The following is a 6,000-nucleotide window of genomic DNA, read 5'->3' as shown; positions in this document are numbered from 1 at the left end:
AGGTACAAGTGCGCCTTGCAAGGGAGGAGGAGCAGCTGATGTCTGGTTCTGGGGGCTCCTCTCAGGCAGTTCCTGGTGTGGACAACGGCTCCTCAAGCCTTCTGCCAGTGATTCTAACGCCTCAAGCAGGTGCGACAACAGAGGAGAGTCCTACACCTGTGCAGGAGCCCCTCAGTATGCCGGGGCCCTCCAGGCCTCTGGCAGCCAGAAGACAGCCACCAAGGGGCAGCACGATCAGCAACCTGCCTCCACCTCCGCTGCAAGCACAGGGGGAGCACCATGTAGGAGCACTCGTAAGAGATTTAAAAGAGCACCTAGCTGCACCTGAGGTTCCCAGGTGTTTAGAATATGTAAATGTAAAATCTCCTGGTTAATTTTACCCAAATTGCTACTCTGCTGTATATACATTTCTCTTCAGAGTTGTAAATTTACACCTGGCTGAACCGTCCTCCTTCGTTATTAATTTAAAGCCTTTTCTACTGTCCTAGTTATTTCATTCGCCAGGGCACTGGTATCAGCCAGTTTAAGTGGAGACCATCCCAACAAAACAGCTTCTTCTTTCCTCAGTACCAAGGCTCCATGAATTGAATTGAAAGACGGCATCATCTTCCATAGTCACATCTATTCCAAGCAGACCTTTGAATTGTGGCCGCACACACCTGATGGGATCAATTATGCCATCAGAGTCTGCCCCAATTCCATGCTTCATTTCAGTTGCTAATCAGCAACCATGCCGAGCAACATGGCAATAGCACAGTCCATAACAGATGGTTGAGCTCCCATTGTGGTCTTGCTATAGGGAGGACTGTACTACAGATGGCTCTGGAATTGCCACTCTATCCAAAGATGCCTCTGGGTTCTGCAATTGGTCTTCAAAGTTAGCATAAATGAAGAAAAATTGAAAGAAAATGAAATTGTGCAGCAGCCTGGTATAAGCATACTTTTAAAAGAAATCATCTCTTTTCCCCTTCTTGTTTATGAGGAAAGGTTGGACGGGCTAGGCTTATATCCGCTGCAGTTTAGAAGAGTAAGAGGCAACTTGATTGAAACAAATAAGATTCTGAGGGGTCTTGACAGGGTGGTTGTGGAAAGGATGTTTCCCCTTGTGTGAGAATCTAGACCTAGGGGGTCACTGTTTAAAAATAAGGCGTTGCCCATTTAAGGCAGAGATGAGGAGAAATGTTTTCTCTGAGAGGGTCGTGAGTCTTTGAAACACTCTTCTGCAAAAGGCGGTGGAAGCAGAGTCTTTGAATATTTTTACGGCAGAGGTAGATAGATTCTTGATAAGCGAGGGGATGTAAGGTTATTGGGGTAGGTGGGAATGTGGAGTTGAGGTAACAATCAGATCAGCCATGATCTCATTACATAGCAGAGCAGGCTTGAGGGGCCGAGAGGCCTACTCCTGCTACTAATTCGTATTTTTGTATGTTTGTTGCACCACCACTGAGGTAAGTTGTCTGTTGCAGCAATGATTTCCACTCTAAAACAGCTCTGAAATATAAAGAATCCAGTGTTATCAACAGACCAGAGAGACTCTGAATGCTCAAAGTCACAGCATAAAGAGGAAATTAGAAAACATTAATGAAGGGTTTATCAGTCTGCCTTCACATTGCTCAATGGGTTTGCACATTCAGGCCTTTAATATCACCAACTTTTTTTCTTTCTTTAAAGGTTTATTAAAATGTAACATTTTCCAGATCTTCGCCAAATACAAAATAAACATATGGTTTTGAAGCATGCAGTGAGGTGAGAGTGACTGCCCTTAGCATCAAGGAGCCCTAGCAAAATTGAAATCAAAGGGAACCGGGGGAAAACGCTCCAATGACTGGATTCATGCCAGCAGGAAGGAAGATGGTGGTGGTTTTTGGAGGCGAATCATCTCAGCCCCAGACATCAGTGCAGCAGTTCCTCAGGGCACTTTCCTAGGCCCAACCATCTTCAGTTACTTTGTTAATAATCTACCCTTCATCACAGTGTTGGACGTGGAGATGTTCGCTGCTGATTGCCATGTTCAGTCCCATTTATAACTCCTTAGATAATGAAACAGTTAAGTGCTCACGTGCAGCAAGACCTGGACAATAACTTGGGCTGATAAATGGCAAGTAATATCTCCAATAAGAGAAATTAAGTAACATTACCATTGTCGAATCCCACACCATCGACTTCCTAGGGGTCACCATTGATCAGAAACTTAACTGGACTAGCTACATAAATATTGTGGCTACATCAACAGGTCAGAGGCTGGATATTCTGTGGAAGTGACTCACCTCCTGACTTCCCCCAAAGCCTTTTCCATGATCCACAAGGCAATGTTTAAGAATGTGGTGCAATACTCTCCACTTTCCTGGATCAGTGCAGCTTCAGCAACACTCAAGAAGCTCCACACTATCCAGGACAAAAGAGCCCACTGGATTGGCACCCCATCCACTGCCTTAAACATTCACGCCCTCCACCACTGGTGTCCTGTGGCTGCAGAATTTACTGTTTACAAAATGAACTGCAGCAACTCGCCAAGGCTTCATCGACAGCATGCCCAAACACAGGAGCTCCAGCACCTAGGAGAACAAGGGAAGCAGGTGCATGGGAGCACCATCACCTCCAAATTGCCCACCATCCTGCCTTAGAAAAGTATCACCATTCCTTCATCGTCGCTGTGTCAAAATCCTGGAACTTCCTACCTTAGCATTGTGGGAGTACCGTCACCACACAGACTACAGCGGATCAAGTAGGCGGCTCACCACCACCTTCTTGAGGGCAATTAAGGGTGGGCAATAAATGCTGGCCTAGCCAGGATTGCTCACATCCCTTAAAGAATTTTTAAAAATTGCAAAACTGCTAAAATCTGTTGAGGGGTGGAAATATTTCTTGCTGACCTTCCCTAAATTTAATATAGGGATACCTCAACTGATATTGATGTAATACAAAGTCAGCACTCGTTACTCTTCTGTTAAAGGTACAATGGAGATTGTCACTGCATTAAATTATAATTTGGACTGTACTAATTGCTCCCTAACACTAGCATAACCAGTGTCATGCTGGGCCCCCAACTGCCAAGAAGGAGGCATATTGATTTTAAACTGTTGCTGGAGCGAGGAAATTACATGTTAAACAGATCAGCCGTGGCTGGAAAAGACATTTGCACATTAACAGACACTGCTTGGAAGGACAAAGGACCATTCCCTGACACATTCAACCCACAATGGACCTTGATCACCAGGTATTGTGTGTAAGAGGAGCACTTCAGAGACTGCTAAGGTGATGCAATCCAGGACTGGTTAGACTAGCTGGTCACGTGACTAATTGGCTGTTCTAGGTTCTTTTGAACTAGCCACTGAGAGTTTAAACTGAGGAAAGACTGTTTGCTCCTGGACTGAGAAGATCTCCCCTGTCTGCTCCCAACTCTTTCTCACAAGCCTGTGAATCCACTGAAGACACATGAACCCCAAGAGAGGAAAGTATCCTACAGCGAACAAGGTTTAAGAAGAATACTGGGCCCCAGTGAAAAGCAAGATCTACCTACAATCAAGGACTCTACAGTGAGCTTGAAGAGCCATAACAAAATCTCTTCAGATATTGCCTCCAACTTTTCCACTTTATTTTTCTTCTGCTCTTTTCTGTCTCTATTTGTATCGATGTATTGTGTATGCATGCTAGTGTGAGCACGTAGTGTATCCGTAGGGGTCAACCAAATTAGAGTTTAAATTCAGGTTTAATAAATTTTATCTTTTCTTTAAACCTAAGAAAGCCTGTTTGTGCTGGTTTCTTTGCCTTATAATTGGAAAGCAGTGAACAAGGATTCACCAAGGGGGAGCTAAAAACACAGTGTGTTTAAAATTAAACCCTGTTACTGTAAGACCAGGTGAAGGCTGAGAGGGATCCCTAGACACCTTTCTCACCTGGTCATAACACCAGCCATTAATGGACACGCTTCATGATACAGATCCACATTACGCCCAATTCTTGCCTCTCTTTGTGCAACAGATTCATAACGACAAAAATACTATTTTCTTTATATTTAAATAAAGAGAGTTGTCGAAAATTGTAGGGTCACAGGGGGTATTTATCATACTTATGAGACAGGCTTGTATTATTTAGTGACCCATTCCTATACAATGATGGAACTCGTTCTGTAGTCTGTGGAATGTGCTAGTGTTATTGTTACAATCGAGTTATTTGCATAAGCTTAGTTATAATGTAGGTAGTAAAGAAATCAGTTAATGTACTAAGGTAGATGGTAATGGTCTGGATTTTGTGGTGGTAATGATGGCAAAACTATCAGTGTTTGCTGTCATCACTCCACTGAAACTGACAGTGACTTTGGGAGTGCACACATGCGCAGAATAATGTGGATAGTCAGAGGCTGCTGTCAATGATCCTACACTTCTCCAGAGGGTGTGCTTTGAGGCACCCCCCCAATCCCCCTCACCCACAGACTACAATCCAATTGAATTGATGAGAACTTCCATTCTCACACTTTTAGTTTAGCTGTACAAACCCTTGAAAAAAATTACATCTTGTATAGCGGGGATTTTAATTGCATACCAACTTCATAATTATTGCTAAACACCCACACTGACCCTGAGAAGGTAATTTTATATTTGTGGAATGTCAAATTTCACCATAATGATAAAACATATATTAAAGTATATATTTTAGAAGTTTTTATCTTTATTGTATCTTGTTATGGTCACGTGATAAGGAGGGAGGGGTGGTCCCCACTGTTCAACTCCCAAATGACCGCAGCAAGTGTTTTTGTTACTAGGAATGTGTTATTTGTCAAATAAACAGACAGTGACAGGTTTTCTTGTAGGTTTAAAACAGAAGATTAACGATTTATTAAGTGATATTCACTCCCGAAATGGTCACGACCACACCCACACATGCATTCACTCGCGTGTGCACACACACAAGAGACAGATAGAGAGGAAAAGGGGTAAGTGATTTGAAGTGAGGTAGGTTTTTGGCATTCATGGTAAACCTTTTGAATCTTCTCAGAGGTCAATTTCTTTTTATAAAGATTCAGGCCTGGGTTGTTTGTAGATTTCTCTATTGGTTGAAATTTCAGTCTGAAGACAGAGGATCACTTTCAGTTCTCTGCTGCACAAGTTGAAGTGTAGAACTCTCATCAGGGCACCTTCTTTTGGCTTGCTGGATTTTCTCCCAGCTCTCAGCTGGACAGGCTTTTGTGAGATTTGTCCTGTGTCTTTTGCCTCTCTCTCCGGAGAACTACTTTTAAGGTCAAAATGGTCTTACATCTTGGCTGTATTGGGAGACACAGATCTCCCTCCCTCTGGTGACCCACATGGCCCAGGATATGGCTGCTTCACACCTTCTTTGTTTCAGAAGAACCCATTCAATTCAGCAATGTCTCTTGAAGGGTTTAATTGACATCTCTTAGCTTAGAAGGTACCGCTCTGTTCTTCCCTAAAGGATATTAGTGAACCAGATGGGTTTTTACAACAATTCACAATGGCCAGAGTCTGCCAAACATGATCTCTGCTGGCGACAGTAAGCCCATATCCATAGGTGTAGCTCTGAGGAGGAACATGGCAACACGGAAATCTTGTTCCGTTGTCCTACACTTCAGGATAAGTGATTTGACTGTGTGAACCATTCACTCGACAAGACCATTAGATCTAGGGTAATGTGGTGAGGACGTCACTTGGTTTATGCCCCTGTATTTAAAAAAAAATTTCTCTCTTTTGGCTGTAGGAAGGGTTGTTTTCAAAGCTGTTTTACCAGTGGTCTTCAAGCTTAGACTTTGTCTAAGTTTCTATATGTATGTGAAGAGAAAAAGATTGGTGAAGACAAATGTAGGTCTCTTACAGTCAGAAACAGGGGAATTTATTATGGGGAATAAAGAAATGGCTGACCAACTAAATGCATACCTTGGTTCTGGCTTCTCAAAGGAGGACACACAAATATACCAGAAATGTTGGGGTACACATGGCTTAGTGAGAGAGAGGAACTGAAAATAATCAGTATTAGTAGAGAAATGGT

Source organism: Heterodontus francisci, chromosome 12, assembly GCF_036365525.1.
Source record: "Heterodontus francisci isolate sHetFra1 chromosome 12, sHetFra1.hap1, whole genome shotgun sequence".
Lineage (NCBI taxonomy): Eukaryota > Metazoa > Chordata > Chondrichthyes > Heterodontiformes > Heterodontidae > Heterodontus > Heterodontus francisci.
This window is presented reverse-complemented; position numbering follows the sequence as displayed.